The sequence below is a fragment of the Berghia stephanieae genome, chromosome 10 (assembly GCF_034508935.2).
Source record: "Berghia stephanieae isolate SIO BIC M18660-M18661 chromosome 10, UCSD_Bste_1.3, whole genome shotgun sequence".
NCBI lineage: Eukaryota > Metazoa > Mollusca > Gastropoda > Nudibranchia > Aeolidiidae > Berghia > Berghia stephanieae.
In genome coordinates this window covers 11345323-11355322 of record NC_088369.1, presented here as the reverse complement: position 1 = coordinate 11355322, position 10000 = coordinate 11345323, and positions in this window count along the sequence as shown.

Sequence of the window (10000 nt, the reverse complement as noted above, 5' to 3'; positions counted from 1 at the left end):
ATATATTCCCCCGAGATTACTGTCGCTTTTTATAAACTTTTCCATACAGCAATAATGATAGATCTGATGATGATAATAATAATAATAATGATAATAATAATAATAATAATAATAATAATAATAATAATAATAATAATAATAATAATAATAATAATAATAATAAAAATAATAATAATAAGATAATAATAATAATATAATAATAATAATAATAATGATAATAATAATAATAATAATAATAATAATAATAATAATAATAATAATAATAATAATAATAATAATAAAAAATAATAATAATAATAATAATAATGATAATAATAATAATAAATAATAATAGTAATAGTAATAATAATAATATAATAATAATAATAATAATAATATTGATGATGATGATGATAATAATAATAATAATAATATAATAATAATAATAATAATAATAATAAAATAATAATAATAATAATAATAATAATATAAATAATATGATGTGATGATGATTAATATATAATAATAATAATAATAATAATAATAATAAATAATAATAATAATAATATAATAATAATAATAATAATAATAATAATAATATTGATGATGATGATGATAATAATAATAATAATAATAATAATAATAATAATAATAATAATAATAATAATAATAATAATAATAAAAATGATAAAATCGTTTTACAACTCATTTATTATAGAAGAACGAAGTTCACATGACTAGCTCTTTGTTGTTATTCTTAGACAGCCTGTTGGTTATTAGTTCTCGCTAAATTATCTTATTCAGGCTATAACACACTGTTTTACGTGTTTGAAATGTTTAATTTGGCCGAGGAAATGTTGTGAGCATTTTACCTGAACGCATAACATCAATTACTTCCGACAAGTCAGTTGTGGAATTTGATGTTATGTGTTTAGGTAAAATACTCACAAAACCCGCCTGTAAAATTAAACATATCAACGGCACGAGACTATGTGTAACCATTTACGTTCTAGTCTGATATAATTTAGTGAGAACTAATCGCTAAGAGACTATCTAGAAATAATAACAAAGAGTTCAACTTTAGTCCCGACAATCAGCACTCTTTAACGTGTAGCTATTGAGATACGACATTTTACCACCAAACACGATGTCTTGGTGACGTGTGTGTAACACGTTTCAAGAAGTTCAATGATTGGAAATTTGTATTACTTTAATCTGACGGTTAACTCTTTACAGGCTAGGATCGATTTTCCTTTAACTATCAATTGAAGCTATGCCTTTAGCTAAAATACTGAGGAAATGAAGGACATTGAAACGTTCGTTTTGGCTTAAAAATACGTGAGTGAATTTATATATATATATATATATATATATTATATATATATATATATATATATATATATATATAATATATATATATCCTTTCTTTTAAAAAATATTGTAGCTGGGTATAATGTACCAACACACGAAATTATATGTAACCGTAAAGGACTTCTCGATAGAACGAAGATGGCGTCACTCAGGTCTTTGTTATTGTTTTTTTTTCCATCCACGTTTATGAGTAATTCTCACTAAACTGTATTAACCAGACTATAATTGACCACGATTACACACAGCTTTATGTGTTGGTCCATTATACTTCCGGATGGCAATGTTGTGAGTTTCTTAGCCAAGCGCACAGCATCGATAGCCTGATTGATATCATGCAGTAAGTACTGTTCAATACAAACAGGCTGTCTACACAATACCAAATAACTGAGTTACGTCCATTTCGTTCCTTCTATACTACCACACTGTGAGAAAAAAAAGTATCTAAAATTTGGCCAGAAAACTCGTCCTTATTATTATATCGATCGGTTGAAATGATCCTCATCATGTCAAAAACTCTCAAATCTGGGATCTTGCACCGAGCAGTAATTGAAACCATTGTCGCATCACTTTTAATGATGGATTTTAATTGGATTCAATAGTCTGCTGTAACGCCACCTGTTAACGGCTACCATCTTGGTTCTAAACAAAGAAAATCATTACTTTTTATTCTTCATGCTGGCTAGAACTTTTCATATGTCTTGTGATCAGAATGTGTAAAAGTCAAAACATGATCAAATTTATGTTTTCTTCCCCTCTGGATACGCTTTTATGCTCGCCGGAGAAATATTTCATACGAGCGTCGCCATTGTTCCGATAGTTTAGAGCCGCGGGTGGTTGGATGGGAGCATCACCCTTGAATCATATACTATGGTGTTCGCATGGGTGTACGATCCGATAGTGATGTCGTTTCTTCTTCTCTTTACTAGCCTATCCTGCTTCTTTGGTTTGTGATTGTATTTTTGACAGGGGATATTTTTTTTCCTGTAAATCCTCTGCCTGTTTGTTCTTGGTTATTTATAATTTAGCTTATGATATCTTTAGGTTATGATTTTGATTGACATTTGTACTATTTTTGTTAGATTGCTTGTTTTTTTGTTTCAGCGGTCTCTCATATAACCTCAATTGTGTTGGAAGAGACCTAAAGCAACAAAAAAAAAAAAAAAAAAAAAAAAAATAGTTTAGAGCCAGTGTTACTAAGTTAGCATGCGTTATTAGGAAGGAAGTGACGTTACGACTGTTGAAGAGTATTGAAAGAAGCAGGACTTGGATCCAAGCCATTGATTTCAGTAGTAAAGACACTAATGTCCCGTAAAAAAAAAGCAAATAAATAACCCCCCCCCCCCAAAAAAAAAAAAAAAAAAACAACAACAAAAAAAAAAAAAAACAAAAAAAACCACACACAATATTTTAAAAAAAAGATGCGTATTTGAATTTTTTTTTTTTTGGAATGAAACGGTTTAGAATGTAAATATTATGATATTGACATGTAATTTGAGAGAGAAAAAATACTGCTATAACAACAACAACAACAACAACAACAACTACTACTACTGCTACTACTACTACTACTACTACTACTACTACTACTACTACTACTACTGCTACTACTAACTACTACTACTACTACCTACTACTACTACTACTACTACTACTACTGCTGCTGCTGCTGCTATTACTGCTACTACTACTACTACTACTACTACTACTACTACTACTACTACTACTACTACTACTACTACTACTACTAATAATAATAATAATAATAATAATAATAATAATATAAAATTGAGCTTTTACATAGCGCAACATCCCCTAACGTGCTCCAAGCGCTTCACAATAATAACAATATTCTTACAGTGAAGGGTTAATAGCATCTTTGAGAATCTGTTAAACTCTACTACAGCAGGAAACAGCTGCTGTGCTGTGCTAATATTATTATGATTTTATTGTTAAGTTACTTGTAGAAATATTGCGATACACACTACTGACTCGCTAATCTTAGCATCGAAAACGTGTATTCAACAAATTCAACAGTTTAGTCAAGGTTTGTTTGTTTACATTTGTTCTTTTTAAAATAATTTTATTTTTTAATTTATTATTTTTTAAAAATTGTTAGTTTTTGTTTTTTTTTGGGTTTTTTTTTAATTTGTTGTTGTTGTTGTTGGTGGTGTTTTTTTTTAGTTTTTTTTTGTTTTTTTTGTTTTTTAAAACATCTTTATGTTTAAAAAGTATTTCAAATTTCCATTTTGGCAGAAAATAATCTTTTAACTCCTGCCAGATTTTGAAATCATTGATTTTTCAGATTTTAAAATTATTTGTGACTCTTCGTCCAACACGGTATAATTTCGGGATGAATTAGACTCAGAAAAGAAACTTGAGAATGAAAATGATAGGAAATACAAATTTGTGAGTTATTGTAATGTGAGAAATTGTATTTATTTTTTAACCGACGTGCACATATATGCAGTTTAACCGAAATTTGGGCCTAGTATCTCATTGTTGTAATGGACAATACAATATTCTGCTTCATTTTTTTGAAAGTTCCATTACAACAATGAGCCATAAGGAATTGGGATTTCAGACCTGCAAATAAGTGCACGTCGTCTCTAACATAACGAATAGAAATTGGCCCCCAATTTTCACCTTTTTGTCAATAAATTCAATTCTAGCACCTGGGTTATCCCGATATAATACCGCTTTGAGACGTTGGGTCACATTTTATTTTTTATTATTTATTTAAAAAAAAAAAAAGCAACAACACAAAAAAAAAAAAAAAAAAAAATACAAACAATTGTAACCCACAGTCTCCCAGCGGGGTCCCGATAGCTCAGTTGTTAGAGCACTCGCTTCACAATAAAACAGGCTTAGACCGATCCCCGGTGCAGTCGGGATTTTTTTTCTGACCCCCTCGACCCCTTTACACAGACGTGATTGGGTAGCTGGGTCTTGGCGGGAAGTACTTTGCGATTGACCACCAGCGTCCTATCCAAAGGTAGCAATTATTTGATATTGTCCGTTTCCCACTATTACTAGAGTAACAGGGATAAACTCCCACTCCATGTTTTAGTGGTATTATATGTGACGTCTCAAACGGTATTATGTCGGAACGAACCAGATGCTTAAAATCTGAATTAAATGTTAAACTGGTCAAAATTTTAATTGTTGGCACTAGCACCCTGAAATATGGTATTCATTTTCCTCAATGAAACATACAAACTCAACACAAGTCTGATATTTCTGGCTATAAATTCAATTTTCAACAACTTAACCAACCCGACTTAATACCGTTTTGAGGCGAAGGGTCACATATGGATTATATTTGGGATGGGGGTTGGAAAGGGGGGGGGGGGGGTAATAATAGGGGTTCAGTTGGTGAAATTCTAAATAAAATCTATATTTATTTACTAAATGTTCTTTCACCACCGTAATTTTGTATTAAGATATTATAAATCCTAAAAAGGATGCAATCATTTGACAGACGCAAAGACGCATCTGGACAGACCATGCGTCGAATGATGAAGTTCCTAAAGGAGCTGATTTTTGGCTAGGGCTATTGGTCAGTACTGACTCCAGGCGCTAGCACATGCGGGTCAGTACTGACGAACAGACGCCAGTGCCTGGAGGTCAGTACTGACCAATAACCTGGTGTCTATTGGTCAGTATTGAACAACAGGTGCCACCGCCCACAGACAACCTCTCTTCGGTCTGTGCCACCGCCCACCATTGATCAGCACTGACGAACATCGGACCTGTTCGTCAGTGCAAAGACCTCTTCGCACTTATTCGTCACTTCCAAAAGTATACCATTTAAAAAAAAAAAAACAATTAAAATTCCAGGCTCTCAGGCCAACTTATCCGATGGCACACAGTAACACTTGGTCACCTAGATAAGTTTGATTTCTAACGCGTTAGATGCCGTTGGGGCAACGATATGACTCGTTATTTCAAGCCACCGTAAGATTCTATTTTATTTTATGTTGTCCATTCTATTTCTTTGGGTTATTTTGTTTTTATTGTTTTTTTCCCCCCGTATATTTTCGTTATAGCTTTATTTAAAGAAAAATAGAGGAAAATGTGTTCTAATATTTCCTGTTACGATTCTTTTATAATACTTTGTCCATTCTATTATACTACTACCACTCACTACTACTACTACTACTACTACTACTACTACTACTACTACTACTACTACTACTACTACTACTACTACTACTACTACTACTACTACTACTACTACTACCACTCACTACTACTACCACTACTGCTACTACTACTACTACTACTACTACTACTACTACTACTACTACTACTACTACTACTACTACTACTACTACTACTACTACTTATATGTCTTTTATCTTCCATTATTTTCTGGAAGATTCTGTTCCCTGACGCTGACCTTTTCTTATCAATCAGATCACCCCCCTGGGGCACCCTATCCTCTACCCACGCTGACATTTCATTCATACTGCAACCTCAACCACCATTGAGTACAGACGACAAAGTTATTTTTCATTATATTTTATTTGTTTTCCACGTTTATTTGTGTATTGTTGTGTTAATGAAGGGTTTGTACCCGAAACGTCCATTGTCTGTTTTGTTCCCATACGAAGCATTTCATTTTCACTCTTTCGTTAGTATTTTACGATCACCGGCTTCAGGCAGCCCTTACCGTTTTCTACTTTTCCTGTCTCAGTAAGATGCGAGCAAGCCGAATTTCAAATGACAGGAATGAAGAAAGACGAGACAATGAAAGAGCTTTCACTTTCAGTTCTAGCGCCACGCATCAGTGCAGTGAGCATGCGCGTTGGATGAACCGAAATATAGGGCTTCCAGTTTGGCGTTTCAACACCAAATTTGGTCTTTTTCTCAGGATTGGACAATTTCACTTGTTTAATTAATTGATATATTTATTAAACAAATCTCACGTAAACCGACAAAAAGATTTAGTGAAAACAAGGGCTTCCCTGCGACTAGTATGGGACAGGAAATGCTGATTTATTTGTCGTAGAGCAAGTTATTTTAAAAAATGGCATTTTTCCATAATTTTGGTACCGTCAACGCCCGTGGCCAGGTCAGAACTGACCAATTGGCATCAGTACTAGTAATAGTAATAGTATTAGTCAGTACTGACCCCCAGACGCCGGTGCCTGTTCGTCAGTACTGACCCGCAGGTGCCAGCGCCTGGGGGTCAGTACTGACGAATAGCCACTCCGCTGATTTTTTAAAAACAGGACCACAGGAATCCCAACTGTCTATAGTCAAAAGAAAAAAAAGAGTCTTCGTTTTGCCTTTTTTGTTTGTTTGTTTTGTTTTTGTTTTTGTTTTTGTATGTATGTTTCGTCATCATCATTGCCTTTTTCACACTGGGTCAGGTTATAGGCCACAGACAAACAGTTTCCATCCTTCTCTATCCTGAGCTAACTTTTTAAAAAAATCTCATTCCATGTCTTACCACTTCTCTGTATGTCAGCTTCTTTAATTCTTCTCCATGTTCCTCGTGGCCTTTGTTGTCCTTCATAAATTCATTCATTCCAGAAACTCTTCGGTCGTCCAAGCTAAAAAAAAAAGGATTTGGTTTTTTTTATTTTTATTTTTGTGTGTGTGTGTGTGTGTGTGTGTGTGTGTGTGTGTGTGTGTGTGCTATGAGTCACTGGCAGCATCTTCTAATTTTACTCACACTACTACATAATATGTTATGGCGGTCTATCCAAGACGCAAACTCATCACCGCAATCGTGCAAGGTCACCAACCCGCCCGGAAGCTTCGTCACAACGCACCGTTCAACTAGATACTCTGCTGTTTCTGGCTCTTGATCACATACAACGGGTACATGTTGGACAAGTGGCAAGCTCCCACTGATATTAGTGATCGTGCCGTTAAGCAGGTTCTCGACCGAAGCCGATTTTGGCTGCCACCCAATGTCTCCCTTGCTGGCAGAAAAGACTGGCAACTTCTCCCCTAGTTTCGGGGAGTCGATGAGCAGCCATCGTTAACTTATAGATAGTTCGAAGATGACGCCACTCAGGCCTTTGTTATTGTTTTTGCCATCCGCGTTTGTGAGTTGTTCTCACTAAACTGTATTAACCAGACTATAAAAGTTCATGGTTACACAGAGTTTGTGCGTTGGTCCGTTATACTTCCGGATGGCAATGTTGTGAACTCCTTGGTCAAGCGCATTCTATCTATAGCCCGACACCAGAACCGTGGCCTTCGTAAAGTTATGGCCTGATACTGACCAAAAAAATGACGTCAAAATGCCAGTCTTTTGCCACAAAAGAAAAATAATCGTGAGTTGTATTCAATAGTTCAACCAATGAAACAACTTGTTTCCATGCGCTCTATTCACGACAACTCACTGGGCGGTGCAAAAACCAAGTAATGACGTTAAACTGCCAGTCCTTTTGGATTTCAGTATCAGGCTATAACTTAACGATGGCGACGCTAAAACTCACTAGGACTTACAGTTTGATGTCATTATAAAGGTTTGCGCAGCGCCAAGTGAATTGTCGTTAGTAGAGCTCAAGGAAACAAAAGTAATTCCATTGGTTGAACTATTGAATACAACTCACGATTTGTTTTCTTTTGTGGCAAAAGACTTGTCTTTTGTAAGTTTACGATATGCTCCGGTCAATGTCCCCGCTTTATAAATAGTTCGAAGATGACGTCACTCAGGTCTTTGTTATTGTTTTTGCCATCCGCGTTTATGAGTAATGCTCACTGAACTGTATTAACCTGACTATAAACGTTCTTGGATACACACCGTTTTGTGTGTTGGTCCGTTATACTTCCGGATGGCAATGATATGAGCTTCTTAGCCAAGCGCATACTATCTATAGATAGTATGCAGATGACGTCACTCAGGCCTTTGTTATTGTTTTTGCCATCCGCGTTTGTGAGTTGTTCTCACTAAACTGTATTCACAAGACTATAAAAGTTCATGGTTACACAGAGTTAGTGTGTTGGTCCGTTATACTTCCGGATGGCAATGTTGTGAACTCCTTGGCCAAGCGCATTCTATCTATACAAGGGACCTTGGAGGGAAGCAGAAGGAGAGGTCGGTAAAGAAAGAGGTGAGGTAATATGAGATAAGATAAATTAAAATCAATCACAAGAACACGTTGAAATGCCTTTCCCATCACTCACGTTTCAATGCAGCATGTTCCAAGCTCTTCCTCTTACTAAAGATTATATACTTTAATCAGATAACTGCTGTACTCTGGGTAAAAAACTCGTATTTAAAAGTTTGGCCAGAAAATTCGTCCTTCAAAATTCAATCGATTTAGATGACTCGCATCTTCGCAAAAACTCTCAAACCTGGAACATCGCGAAGTCTTCTTTAAAGTACCAGGTTTGCGAATTTTTGACAAGATGAGAGTCATTTAAATCGATCGATATTTGAATGACGAGTTTTCTGGCCAAATTTTTTAATCCTTTTTTTTTCTCATAGTCAATTGGTTGAATATCAATAAAGAGCTGAATAACAATACCGACGACGAGGCGGAAAAATCGGCCCATCTGGCGCAAGGATAATCGCGTACGAGGTGACCGTATCTTGACAAAACGCCGCTTTTACAATTTACCAGAAAACATTTACTTCATATTATGTGACCCATATTGGGAATTGGGAATTATTGCGAAATTGTGAGTCCTTTTACCGATGTATTTACGACGTTAAACTTTTCCGACCAAAATATAAAAAGACATAATGTTGTGTCTCTACAACCGTATAGTATTTAGCATTTTTAAGCAGTTGACTGCAAACTCTAAAAAAAACGCGTATTTAAAAATTTGGCCAGAAAACTTTTTATCAAATATCGATTGATTTAAATGGCCCTCATAATGAATGACAAAAAAACTCGAAAGCCTGGGACTTAGAAGGTTTACAAGGGTCCCTAGCCAACAGTAACACTAAAGATTTAGGACGCGACATGACGCCTGTTAGGCGATGTTACAATTTATTTCGGACAGGGGCAACACATTTAGCGGCCATGTACTCATTTTACACCTGAGAACGGCGATAGAATATAAGTTAAGGGCCCTTTACAAGGACTAAACTATGCGCCGCTCACAGGAGGACTCGAACCCAGGACCTTCCGAGTAGAGTGTCATGCCACTAGATCACATAGCCTTATGGTGCCATATCTCCATTTCACACCTTACATTGTGTTGCTCGAGGGTATAGTATTTGTACAAGAAGTACAATTCTAATAGATCTCACTGTCGAAAGCGAGAATTTATTCACCCTGGTCTGAATCGGATGGAGTAATATGAGTAATGTTCCTTGCCCAGGGACACAACGTCCCTTTACTCTTCTTCTTCTTCTTCTTCTTCTTCTTCTTCTTCTTCTTCTTCTTCTTCTTCTTCTTCTTCTTCTTCTTCTTCTTCTTCTTCTTCTTCTTCTTCGTCTTCTTCTTCTTCTTCTTCACTACTCCTCGGTCCTCCTGTAGATATTTTTAGATAAAGGATGATTATTGACAAATACATTTAAAAAAAGATTAAATAAACAAATACATAATTAGGCAAATGATTGAATAAATTGAATGAATAAATTCTTAAATGAACAAATAAATACATAGATAAGTAAAGTTAAAAAATACACTAATATCATAATTTATCCCGATTTTGCCCCGTTTATATAATACGTTTT